Source organism: Amblyomma americanum, chromosome 11 (genome assembly GCF_052857255.1).
Source record: "Amblyomma americanum isolate KBUSLIRL-KWMA chromosome 11, ASM5285725v1, whole genome shotgun sequence".
In the NCBI taxonomy this organism is placed as follows: Eukaryota; Metazoa; Arthropoda; class Arachnida; order Ixodida; family Ixodidae; genus Amblyomma; species Amblyomma americanum.
Genome location: NC_135507.1, coordinates 122,621,835 through 122,634,330, shown reverse-complemented (window position 1 = coordinate 122,634,330; position 12,496 = coordinate 122,621,835). Strand labels below are relative to the sequence as shown.

The window sequence follows — 12,496 nt, the reverse complement described above, 5'->3', positions numbered from 1 at the left end:
TCACGCCTGCGCGATGGCTTTTGTTTTGTTTGTGATTGTTCTTCCTTTTGTGTGTTTCTCGAATAAACGCGCAGTTGCAAGTAATCGCTTGTGTTGTTTGGTCTCCCTTGTCTGTTGTCCTAAGTGCGCTTTATATAATTTTTGAAATAGTCTTCCTGTATATGCTCCCGCAGGGAGCAGATTTTGCGCGACTGTTTTCCTCGCGCCGCTCTTGATGCCATTCGCCGAGCGGCCGTCACGTGATTCTGCTGACGACGTTTGTTTCAGTTTGAAGTGGAGGAGCCGACTTTCCAGGCGCTACGCCGGTTCCTCGCCGGCCCCAGTACCCTCTCGGCTGCCATCGTGATCGGACGCGTCCGGTGCGGTCGGCTGCGGTGTGTTCCCGCCTTTTCCATGCGCTCCAGTTGTATATATTTTGATAGTGTGCAGTGGCGGCAGCCTCCAACTATGACGGGGTGCAGTGCGCCAAACTGCAAGAACCCTACCGAAAGCGGCAAAGCTTTTTACGCAGTGAACAAGCTTTGCCTAGGCTATTTAACTATTTTATTTGTTAAGAATGCCCTTAACCTCTTATGACCTGTTGTCGCGATTTCGCATCATACCGGTTTTAAGCCGCTCCACCAGAAGAAAACATCTGTAGCCGCTACCCCTGCGCTCAGAGGGAATCCACAGATGTCTGGCAACACGTGGAAAAGGCAGCGCCATCTATCGTCAATTCAGTAAAGAGCTGACGGCTGCCATTTCTCCAGTTGATGCCGACGAAGAACAGTTCTCACTATCCATCCATTGACATCCGTCTCCATTCAAGGTATGTAAGTTTTTTGAATATAAAAAAACTTTGCATAACGGGCACTTGGTTCAATAATGCACGCAGATCAAGTAAATAATTTGTTTTTGAAGATTAGTTGTTTTTTCAAGCATGCGTCGCTTTGTCGCGTTTTCGCATCAACAGGCTGTAGCGTCTCGATTTGTGCACAACTTCGTCTTCCTCGGCTTGTGGTCAAAAAACTAGTAATTGTTTGATTTGAAGCAGCGCAAGGCCGAAAGCCAAAGAAGAGAGCCGAGAAAGAAACGGACGACACAGCGCTGTAATTGTTGTTTTTTGCAGTTATTCGATGCTGCCTCAGCGAGAGCGATTCGGAATACAGCCCTGACACAGAACACGCTGCCCCATCAGATCAATCTGGGCAGTCTGGGAGCGACACAGGTGTGCAATTTTTTGTTTGTTGGGCGAGTTGCATTCGGCTGCAATGTGAAACACCATCAGCGTTCTTTCGTGTTGTATTGCAGTGGCGCGTCTTTTCCTTTTGAAGCGAAAAGCATCACTACGCTAGTCAACACCGCGTTTCGCGTGAGCCAGCGTTCGTCGGAGCACTAGTGACGTCACGCACGGCGCAGGCTACTGCCCATCTGTGCCGTCGCTTCTCCGCGCCACCGCTTGACCTTTCGCCGCAGCCGTGCGCAGTGCGCATTTGAAAGGAGAGGTATATAAGGCGCGCTTGCCCATAGAACAGGCGCACGCTGCCGCGCGCTATGCGTCATGGTTTGACGTTCGCCGCAAGCGCGTGTTTATCGCGGATCACCGCAGCTTTTCGCTTCGAGATATCCAGGCCCTTAGCTAAGCCCCAGCCATTTTTTTCAAGCCAATGTTGTATGGCTTCTCAAGTGTGGTTTGCCGACCTAGCAGTGATTTCTTTTTTTTTTTTTTGCAGATGAAGAAGGTGAAACGGAAGAGCCGTCAACGTCAAGCGCAAGAAGTTTCCTCTGGAAGCAAGTGAACCATCCGCGGACATGCCACCCTCAATGGGAAGACGGTCTTCCAGACCCTCCAGATGAGCCGAAAGCTCCCATTGCGTACTTCCGGTATTTTTTTGACGGCAAGCTTCTTGACGAGATTACAGACCAGTCCAATCTCTATGCAGTATAGAAGAATGCCAACAAAGCACTATGCCTAACACGCGCTGAACTGGAGCAGTTTCTTGGGGCCACAATGTATATGTCCATATACAGGCTTCCGCAATCGCGCATGTACTGGAACCGCGAGATGCGAGTAGAAAAAGTGGCAGAAGTTATGTCACGTGACAGGTGGCAAGCGATAAAGAACAGCCTTCATTTCAACGACAACAATCTCCTACAAGCAAATGCTGGCAAAGACAGGCTCTTCAAAATTCGACCACTCATTGACAATCTGCTGCTCAAATTTCAAATCCTTCCAAAGTCACAGATGCTGGTGGTGGACGAGCAAATTGTTCCGTTCAAAGGCCGCTCGTCACTCAAGCAGTACGTCCCTAGCAAGCCTCACAAGTGGGGCTACAAGATTTTTGTACTTTGCGACACCCACAGACTTGTCTCTGACTTCTCTATATACATAGGGGACATCCGCCCTGTTCCTGGATTACCTGACCTTGGAGCAAGCTCTAATGTTGTGCTCGAGCTTTCGCGCTCCATCCCAGTGAACAAGAGCTACTTGCTCTTTTTTGACAACTGGTTCACATCCATAAAACTGCTGGTAAATTTGCATCAGCGCGGTATTCCAGTTATGGGAACTGCACGCGCAAACAGGATTTCTGGATGCCGACTGCCCAGCGATGCAGAAATGAAGAACGGTACAGGAAGCCACGTGGAGAGGCAGGCTACTATTGAAGGGGTCGAAGTCCGAGTAGTGAAGTGGTACGACAGCCGGGGAGTGAATATTGCCAGCACATTCGGGAGTGCCCAGCCTCTAGGAAGCTGCCAGCGGTATGACCGCAAAAAGAAAGGAAGATGCGAAGTTCAGCAGCCAGCCATTGTGAAGACTTACAACACTTTTATGGGTGGAGTCGACCTTCTAGATGGGCTCATCGCGTACTACAGAAGTTTTCTAAGTCGAAGAAATTCTACCTGCGATTTTTTTTCATTTTGTTGACATGGCTGTTGTGAGCAGCTGGCTGCTCTACCGGAGGGATTGTGATGCTCTAGCAATACCAAAGAAACAACTGGATCTTTTAGCGTTCAAAGCTTCTCTAGCCAGCTGCCTCTGTAATCAGAACAAGGACATGATGAAGAAGAGAGGCCGGCCGTCTCTTTCCGTGGAAGCAGAGCTTGAGAAGAAGTAAAGAAGAGGACCAGCAGCTCCAACACCTAATGCTGAAGTCCGTCAAGACAATGTTGGCCACTGGCCTGAAGTGTCGCAGCAACGACAACGGTGCAAGATGCCTGGCTGCAAAGGCCAACCTGTTTCTTTCTGCACAAAGTGCAAAGTTCATCTGTGTATAAAAAAAGTTCAAATTGTTTCATTTCTTTTCACAAGAACTGAGATACAAATGTGTTGAGCTCAAAGAAATGAGTTCTGAAGTGTGTTTGAAAATAAACATTTTTTGATCCATTACGACCTGTTGTCGCGTTTTCGCGACATAGCCGTAACTTTCTTCCTAAAACCCCGACATGCATAAAAGTTGCTGTGTAACTTCCTCATAACCACAACATAAAAAGCCACAGCAAAAATAAATTTTTATGCAGTATGCTAAATTCAGGCTAGAAGAGGTTAAGGTTCCACTGACAAGGATGTTAACAGTGCAGGAGAGGGGAACAAGAATAGAATGAAATATTTGAAAGCAAAATTGGATATTCAGATAAGTTTTTTTCCTTGAGTAAAAGCATGGAGCAGTCCAAAACAAAGATACAGTGATGTGCGTTTTTATCGTGAACACTTTAAAAAATTTCCCCGCCTCAACCGCTGGCTCATTTGCCGTGAAACTGCACACAGAGCATGCGTATTATGGTAACTTTTGTATCGTAGCAAGTTTCACAACGGTGCTTACTTAGTTGAGCCATGCATGATGCGAAAACGTAATCGTCTACGTAGAGATCAGCAACCAAAACCCGCAGGCGACACTTTTTCGCTGAAGGGCGGCAGTGGCGCCATCTGTTTTGGGCAGTGGAAACCATTACGACAAGGCCGCCGAGGCGAGCATTGCAAGCAATATTCTTTAAAAAGTAAAGCCTCGTTAAATCATTTGTTCTGTTATTTTTCCGCTTAATTAGTCGAAAATGTTGTAAGCGCTTCAGTAGAAGCAGACGAAACGAGAGGAACGGCATATTCAAATGGCCCGCGCTCCTTGCAACGCTCTCCTCGACGGCCTTGTCTTGACGCTTTTCGCTACCGCAAACAGATGGCGCCACTGCCACCCTTCAGCGAAAAAGCGTCTACTGCGGGTTTTGGTTGCCGATCTCTACGTAGACGATTATGTTTTCGCACCATGCACGGCTCAACTAAGTAAGTACCGTTGTCAAACTTCCTACGATACAAAAGTTACCATAATACGCAAGCTCTGTGTGCAGTTTCATCGCAAATGAGCTAGCGGTTGAGGCGGAGAAACTTTTGAAAGTCTTCACGATAAAAACGCACAATACTGTATTTAATAATGCAGAGAAGGTACATATAATTCAAGTAGGTCAAGAGAAAACGCAATAGGGCTTAGGGAAAAACGAGCAAATAACAGCACCAGAAAGAGATACACATCACTTTTCGAGATCCTTGGAAACCCGTATACCACAATTCAGCTGCAGTGACTTGAGGCAGATTTCTCTAACTTTCGGATGTTAAAGAAGTACGGCACGTGAGGTGTTTGGCTTGAAAAGATGACCATGGCATAGGAAAAATGCAGTGGAGGGCTAGAAGTCAGAGGAACAAATGGTATGTATATTTTGTGAAAGATAAGTGCGCGAGTTTGCGATTATCTGCGCCCCAACGTGAAAGAGTCCAATATCGGTGATATACCGCTAAACGACAACAATGAATGTTCAGATTCTCATCCGGAAGGCGAGAGAATACCACCCTGGCACACCATTATCAAATTAGTTGGTTTGGTTATCAAATTAAGAAGACGAAATGGATCACACCTAGCGCAGACATGCAGCAGCGTTCCGCCGCTCACTCGCAGCGACTGCAAGATCGTCATTAGACCGAGAGGTTGGCCTTGTTATTAGACGAGCACTGCGCCATCGGGCTCCTATCTCAAGAACCTCAATAAAGTTACTCGTAGCAGCCATCCTGACTAGACTGCCGTCAATCGCGTGCTGTCTACATCAGGCGATCATTCGAATGAAGACCGTAGAAAAGGCCGCAGCTATCAGCATTAGGGATATACATATATATGGTGCTGCTCTCTGCTACCTGCAAACGATTACTTATCGAAGGTGAAACGAAGAAAATAGGATCACTGACATCGCCCAACAATAACGCAGGCGGGCGGTCTGGGAACGAAATTCCCCAATGTGAGGTGGATAAGCTCTAGCTGCCAGAAGGCCATTGATTCGGTCTGCTAGAGCATAAAAAAGCACTGTGTAAGTGTTCGATTGGCGATCGAAAGCATTGCTGCCACAAGGCCTTCGCTTTGGAGTGCTAGAGCATAAAAAAAAAGAAACTCTCATGCCTGACGACAGAAAAAGGGCCAGGAGTGGGTTTTGAAACCTCTCAATTGTGGACCATGGTTAGACGGCGGTACGAATCACTGGCCCGTCAACCACGGGTTTTGTCCACAGCCCTTTTTCCAAGATTTCGCCAATTTCTGGGGTACCCGAGCACCAGGACAAGAGAAACTTGTACCCATTACAAAACCGGTGGGTTCCCGGCGGCACTGGGGATCGAGCCCAGCACCTCCCGAATGCGAGGCGGATGCTCTACCACAAGGCCACCGATTCGGTAGGCGACACCCTTGAAGAGTATCCATATAGTCGTCAGAAAACAATAAAAAGAAGATTCGGCAGTGAGAGCGAGCAGAATCCGCCACCGCGGCAGAGATTCCACGGAAAAGCAAAGTTGAAAGCCTGATCGGTTCAAGCCAAACTTCTGGCGCCGCTTCTAGGAAGTTGCATTCCCGCGACGATAAACATGGGGGCACCCTTCAATGCAGGACGCCTCTCTTCGGACACGATTCGACATTGTTACGGTCCATTTCAGCGCGTTATTTGTTAGAATTGGGGCAACGGTCTGTCACTTCGTCTCGTCTTGCCTATAAAAAAAACGTATGATTGATGAATTTGCTCTATTTCTTTTTTTTATGGTGATGATTTTGTCCATTTCAGGCTTATGAGAAGCGTCGGTTCTTGTTGACCAAGAGTGGTTCCCCTCTTAACGATTACATGGCGCCACTAGGCCGAACTCATCGATGCTTCTGCAGCATATCGGAGCCGGGCTAGCTGACACGTAAAGACTGTTTCAACGCGCAATTCTTCCGTTTGAAACCAGATGGCGCCACCGGCTCGCTCAGAAGACGGCGCCATAATGGGCTGCACCCTACAGTGGAAAGCAGCGGGGCTGACTTACCCAAGGCATTGGGGTTTAGGGTAGTGAAGGGAAAGTGGATTTTAAGAGGTTAGAAGTAACCAAGCGAAGGTTATCTGATTGGTGGCTAAAAGCAAGACAGGAGTAAAATTTCACAAGACACGGCTAGGTGGCTTGAGCCACCGCCCGATGTAAAGGGTTCAGCCGTATCCATCCATCCAAGTCGCTGGCATGTGCGCGTCGACACAGCAGTGAAAATATCGCGTATTTCTTCAGAATGTGTTCTCTCTACGGAGATGTAGAAAGGTAGAGGAAATACGTGCTGTATTGTGGATGGCATGAATTCCGACACAGATTTAAAGGTGCGGGATGCGATCGTTTGCGGGCTTCACGGAACCGAACCGCACATGGTCGTGCTGCACCTGTTTGCGCCCTTTCGCCATGCATTCTTTCGGTACGGGCGAAAGCAACAAAGACATTCGCCAGCGTCAGATAGCCAATATAGAAAGACAGGTTTTGATCATGGAAAATCTGCGAGGGTTAAGTGCACAGTACAGCCCCGCGAACAAGTTATTCCGCCACTGAAGCTGTCACTACGTGCTTTTACTTGCTCTGCTGTTGCGTCTGCCTGAGTAGCGAGACCCCATTGCTCGTGAGTTGAGGTGTTCCGAAAAATAGTAACAGAAGCGCCAGAGGACAAATTAGGAACGGAAAAGAAGGACGTCTATAGTGTTCCCACATACCGCAACTGTAGATTGTGCAGTGCGCAGCCATGCGAAGGAAAAACGTTTAGCGTCAGTCCGTGTATTACATGCCGCCTAGGTGCGGCATACTGTTGAACTTCGCTCCAAGTAGCGCAGTTTTCGTGGACCATATTCGGAATAAATCCTTTGCGTTACTGCTGCTGTGCTGAGGGTTTGTCACTTCCTCGCTATCCATGCGAGACAGTCACTAAAAGTGACTCCGCAGGCCAGCGCTGGAGTGAAGCTGTTACCACCAACGAGACTTCGAGCTTTTTCATGTCCGAATATCGAGCGACATGTGAGACTGCAGTAATTGTGAAGTGCGTGTGAACGCCATCTCGGGAAGGCTGCCTGATGCATGGTACTGCTACTATGATGGTTAACATTTGTATGTATATTTATTTTTGTCGCTTTTCTGTCTTTAACAAAGCTCTAAAAAGCTTTTAGGTTTCCTAAGCACCATTAACAACAGGTTGTAAACAAATGCGCACGATGTGCAGGTGAGCGTTTTGGAGCGGTGTCTGCATGAATGTCCACACTACAACAAGGATATGCGATGCCGCATTAATAACAACAAAAAGCATTCAGAAAAGCCTTCAGCGATTGTAAAGACAAGCATTCAGGCGATCTATTCGCTGGCTCGAAGTGGCTCGAGATGCTGAGCGGCTCTCCGCGACATGAAGCCCGATCATGTTTTCACGCCTCAGCAGATCCAATGAGCATTCCCGCATGTCATTCGAAGGTCATGCCAAACCACAGTGCCGTGTTCCCACAGCTTTACAACCACATCAGCCGAAACACTTCCTGTCGGAAGCGAACCATCAGACGTAGCAGCTGTCGCAACGAGCAGTTAGGATGTGTGTAATGGCGGCGTTATCACGTGATCGAAGATGGCAGCCCACATGACACGACGCTGTAAAGAATATTTTACGGAAGTCTTGTCAATGCACAGGTTTCCTACAGAAAACCACGGCCGTAGTAAAACCGGTGTACGTCTGACCTAGTAAGTCTCCGGTATGCTAAATTTCTAAAATAGGCGTAACGTCTGGCAAAATTGCTGGATTTAGCCTAACCGGGCAGCGGTAGACAGCGTCGATTAATCTCTTTTTCTTGCCATATCTGTGCACGCCATGAGCAGACGAGGACCAAAGATGGGGTGGCCATAACGTCTGAACGAGGCAGCATTTCTGCGGCCGCGGAATGCTCTTGCTGTCGCCGCCGAATGCTCAAGTGTGAACGCGCCTTTAGGGTTGTTTGACGGCGAAACGAATCACTGGTCCGTCAACCCGACTCTTTGATCCACGACCCTTTTGCCAAGCATTTTGCTTCAGATGTTCGAGCCGAGCACCATGCAAGGAGTAACCTTGTACCCATTAGAAAACCAATGTATACCCGGCAGTACTGGGGATCGAACCCAGCGCTTCCCAAATGCGAGGCGGATGCCCCGCTAGAAGGCCATCACTTCAGTGTGTATACGAACCCGTACGGAAGTGAATACTCAACGATGCGTTCAGTGGGATTTTGAACTGCGAATTCCACCGCTTTGAAAGTCGTTTGTTGCCCACATTCGAGGGGAATTTCGCGCACGCTGCCTTCTCCGTCAGGAACGCGCGGGCACTCCGACAGCGTCGCGCGCGTCGTCACGGAGTGGCTGTACGCCTTCTTTGCCACCTATTAGGCGCAAAACTAAACAAACCCATTGCTCTATTATGGGCTGCAACCGCACCTTCAGAATATTCTCGAATACGGACATCTTACGGGTTTCTAAGGCCACATTATTAGAATACAAACGCGAGTGCTCGATTCTAAGCGTTCGTCCCCAGATGCAATTTTGCGTCCTATTTTTTTTTTTAGCCAGGTAGTATCGCGCAGTGACCGAACGCTCCGGGTGCGCTACCTTGGACGATTAACAGCTGGGGGCCCCACCCCAGCTATTGTGTTCAAAGTGTTGGGCGCGTGTGTTTTTCTTTTCTTCATTGACTGTTCACGCGGGCAACTTGGACAAATGTATTATGTAAATAGTGTATTTACGACCTCTCCTGCTATCCCATCTCACGTTCGGTTCTTAATGTAAACAAGCTTATCAGCATTGCTTTTTTTATCTCCAAAATGTTTTGGACCGTTTGTCAGTCGTTGCCTGTGCAATGGCCAATCCCCCCCCCCCCCCCCCCCCCCTAGTCGGTGCGCGTCATTAACTATACTTGAGGACAACAGCAACAACAACAATATTAGGCGCGTCCATCATAGTTCGATATACAACCGCTATGAAATGAAGGGGAGCCAAACCGGCGACATCTGGCGGCCGCAAAAGGAGCGGGTCATAGTAAACCTTGAGGGGACGCCTGCTGGATGAAGACCAGGTTATTGTGCCCAGAATTTAATTCGACGGCAATCCAGCCGTCTAGGATGAGATCCAGAGCCAGGCTAGTCATTGTGTACACGAAAAGGTTGACGTCAGGTTTGTCGTGCGTGTCGATGCTTTCGGCAGCCTCGGGATTTTGAGGTAAAAGAACGGGACAGTTGACGACATTTTTTGCATGTTTTGCCACTTTTGGTTGGATAGGGTCCGTATTGCAGGGTGGCCAGCTCACTCCAATACAATAGGAATAAAGACGAAAATCTATCGTCTGACTGCGTGGCAGTGCCGTACGCGTACGTCACGAAAGGTAACATAGGATTGTAGCTTACCTTGGTACGATGAACGATGCGACATCCGACGAGGAGTGTTTCAACGATGTTGAAAAGAAAGACACGTCCACTGTCCCTAAGCGACTCGCTGGGCTTGACGTGTCGATGCACAAAACGATGCAGCGAGCAGACACACATACCCCGTGTGTGTCTTCCTTTCTTGGTCCCGTCTGCTGGGCTCTTTCCATTCAGAGCAGATAGCAACTTCCCGGGAAGTACCAACGGGAAAGCGCAGTGGCTTCGGCATACCAGATGAGATGGCCGACGATCATCAAGCGGCTCCTAGAGACCGTGTAGGTCAGTGGCCCGTACAGGTGAACGCCAACAAGAGACTGAATGGGCGTGCAGGGTATGGAAGTTCCTCCAAGGTGTCGGTCAGACTTTGCGCGGCGGAGGACTTACGGAGTTGACAGGCGAGGCAGGATGGGACGTACTTGCGAATATACCCGTACATGCCGTGCCAATAGTAACGCCGCGAAATCCGTTTGTATGTTTTCAGAACTCTAGCATGTGCACACTGAGGATCGGCATAGAATGAAGCACAAATGTCAAACTCCAAATGGCGAGGAATTCCTAGGAGCCACCGACGAACATCAGGCTTGTAGTTGGACCTTGGAGATGGCCGTCCCGGAGTGCGGAATTTGGAACTTCGCGGCGCTGTGCGCGAGAATGTTAAACCGCTTGTGATGTGGAGACAACGTTGACGACGGACCCATGCCGTCGGTCTTTCCGCTGCTGCTTAGGCGTACCAGCGACGGTAAGGGGTTCGAGAACGAGACTTGCGGCCGAGGAGCTTGCAGCATCGCTGGGAAGCGGAGCGCGATACAGAACACCGGCGCCCCTGTGATTGCGACCAGGTTGGTAGGTTGCACGGATGTCACTCGAATGCAGAGAGCCCGGCGGGCGAGGCGTCCGAACGGCTCTTTAAAAGACGACAGCCAGCAAAGCGTGCGATGACCCATGACGACATCAAACTGGCGGCCGTATAGACATAGGGCCGAACTATCATTAGCGCCCAAACGACAGCTAAACATTCTTCCGTAACGGAGTAGTTACATTCAGCTTTGGTTAGCGCCCGACATTCGTACGAAACGACGTATTCTTGAGGTCCACGTTTAAGCTGAGCCAAGGCAACTCCGGAGGCCGAAGCCATTCGCGTCAATTTTTACTTCGCTGAGTGGAGCTGGGTCGTAGTGCCGGAGTACTGACGGTGAAGTCAGCCAACGCTTCCTCGCGTTCGGCGGACCAAGCAGTCAGGTCACGTGGTCTGCCAAGAAGCTTCGTCAGGGGCGCAGTGATAGACGCAGAATTGGCGTACGAAGCGCTGAAAATGGGAACACGGAGCTGATAAGTTTCGAAGTTGCTTGATCGAAGTCGGTCTTGGAAACTACGCCACAGCACCGAGCTTGGCCGGTCAATGGAAATGGTCTTGGTTGGAGACGATGTGGCCAAAGGTTATCAACTGCCTGGCTCCACCCCGCCACTTCTCAGATTTAGCTGCAGGTCGGCGTCGGTTAGGCACGCCGAAAATTGCTGTAGGCGCGCGAGTTGCAAGCGGAAATCGTTGGAAAAGACAATGGTGTTGTGTAGGTAGCAGAGGAACGCGGGCCACTTGAGCTTGCGTATGATGTTTTGGATCATCCATTAGAAAGTGTTTATCGCTTTACACAGGCCGAGTGACATTAGAGGAAACCCGCAAAGACCGTAAGCCGTAAGATTGTTGGATACTTCAACAGCGCTGTTTGCGAAGGTTTTAGGGGGGAGGGTGGGGTGTTAACGTCCAAAGCGACTCAGGCTATGAGGGGCGCGTAATGAAGGGCTCCAGAAATTTAGACTACCTGAGATTGTTTAACGTGCACTTACATAGCAGAGTACACTGGCCTCTAGAATTTCGCCTCCATCGAATTTCGACCGCCGCGGTAATGATCAGCCGAATTTCGATGGAGGCGAAATTCTTGAAGCCCGTCATTAGAGATGCATTGAAAGAATGGGAAGGGGAGCGCAGTTTAGAGATGTGGATCAGTAGCGAACGCCTGGAGATCTGTACACGTACAAAGGTGTGTCAGCTACATTCGGCCTGGAACATAATCTGAAGAATGCTGCAAATTTCATATTTGGATGTACGGTTAACCACCGCATCAATCGGTCGTTGGCTAGCACCAAATTACTCTATCGGGCCTCAAAATGCGCGTCAACAGTGCCCGGACTTCTTCCTGGCAATGAAACCGATCGGGTCTTGTTGCGAGTCTGTCATTTTTCGATATTGAGCGCCCTATACTACACTAGCTGCTTTGCTTGTTTTGTGGCGCTACTTGCGTGTTTATATGAAAACCGTTTATTTCTGACCTAATAGCCCTTGCACTCCGCTGACTGAGTAAGCTTTTTATGTCAAATATAGATGAAAAGGTGTGAAGGCATTAATATAACTGTTTGAATTTCATATGACGTGGTTCGGGTGTCCACCGAGATGTGGGACGATTACTACACCAGTTCCTTCCCACAAAAATTAGCTGCGATTTAACTACTGCTGAACCTGGTTAGAGCGCGAAAGCTGTGGTATATCGGGCAAGTAGATGCGGCTTGGCGTCTGTAACGTTGAGAAAATTGAAAATTGATTTTGAGGAAAGGAAACGACGCAGTGACTCTCGCATAACGTCGTACAATATTGAACCGCGCCGTAAGGGAAGGCATAAAGGAGGGAGTGAAAGAAGAAAGGAAGAGAGAGGTGCCGTAGTGGAGGGCTCCGGAATAATTTCGACCACCTGGGGATCTTTAACGTGCACTGACATCGCACAGCGCA

At 49.0% G+C, this 12,496-nt stretch overlaps 1 protein-coding gene across 1 annotated transcript in view; it reads right to left on the bottom strand.

Moving 5' to 3' along the window:
* LOC144111515 (piwi-like protein 1) overlaps positions 1–9,792 on the bottom strand; it is a 98,209-nt gene extending 88,417 nt beyond the window's left edge. The window contains exon 1 of the mRNA XM_077644840.1: positions 9,697–9,792. The gene's annotated coding sequence lies outside the window, so the exon portion shown is untranslated. The remainder of the gene's footprint in view (positions 1–9,696) is intronic.
* Between the last annotated feature and the right edge of the window lie 2,704 nt (positions 9,793–12,496).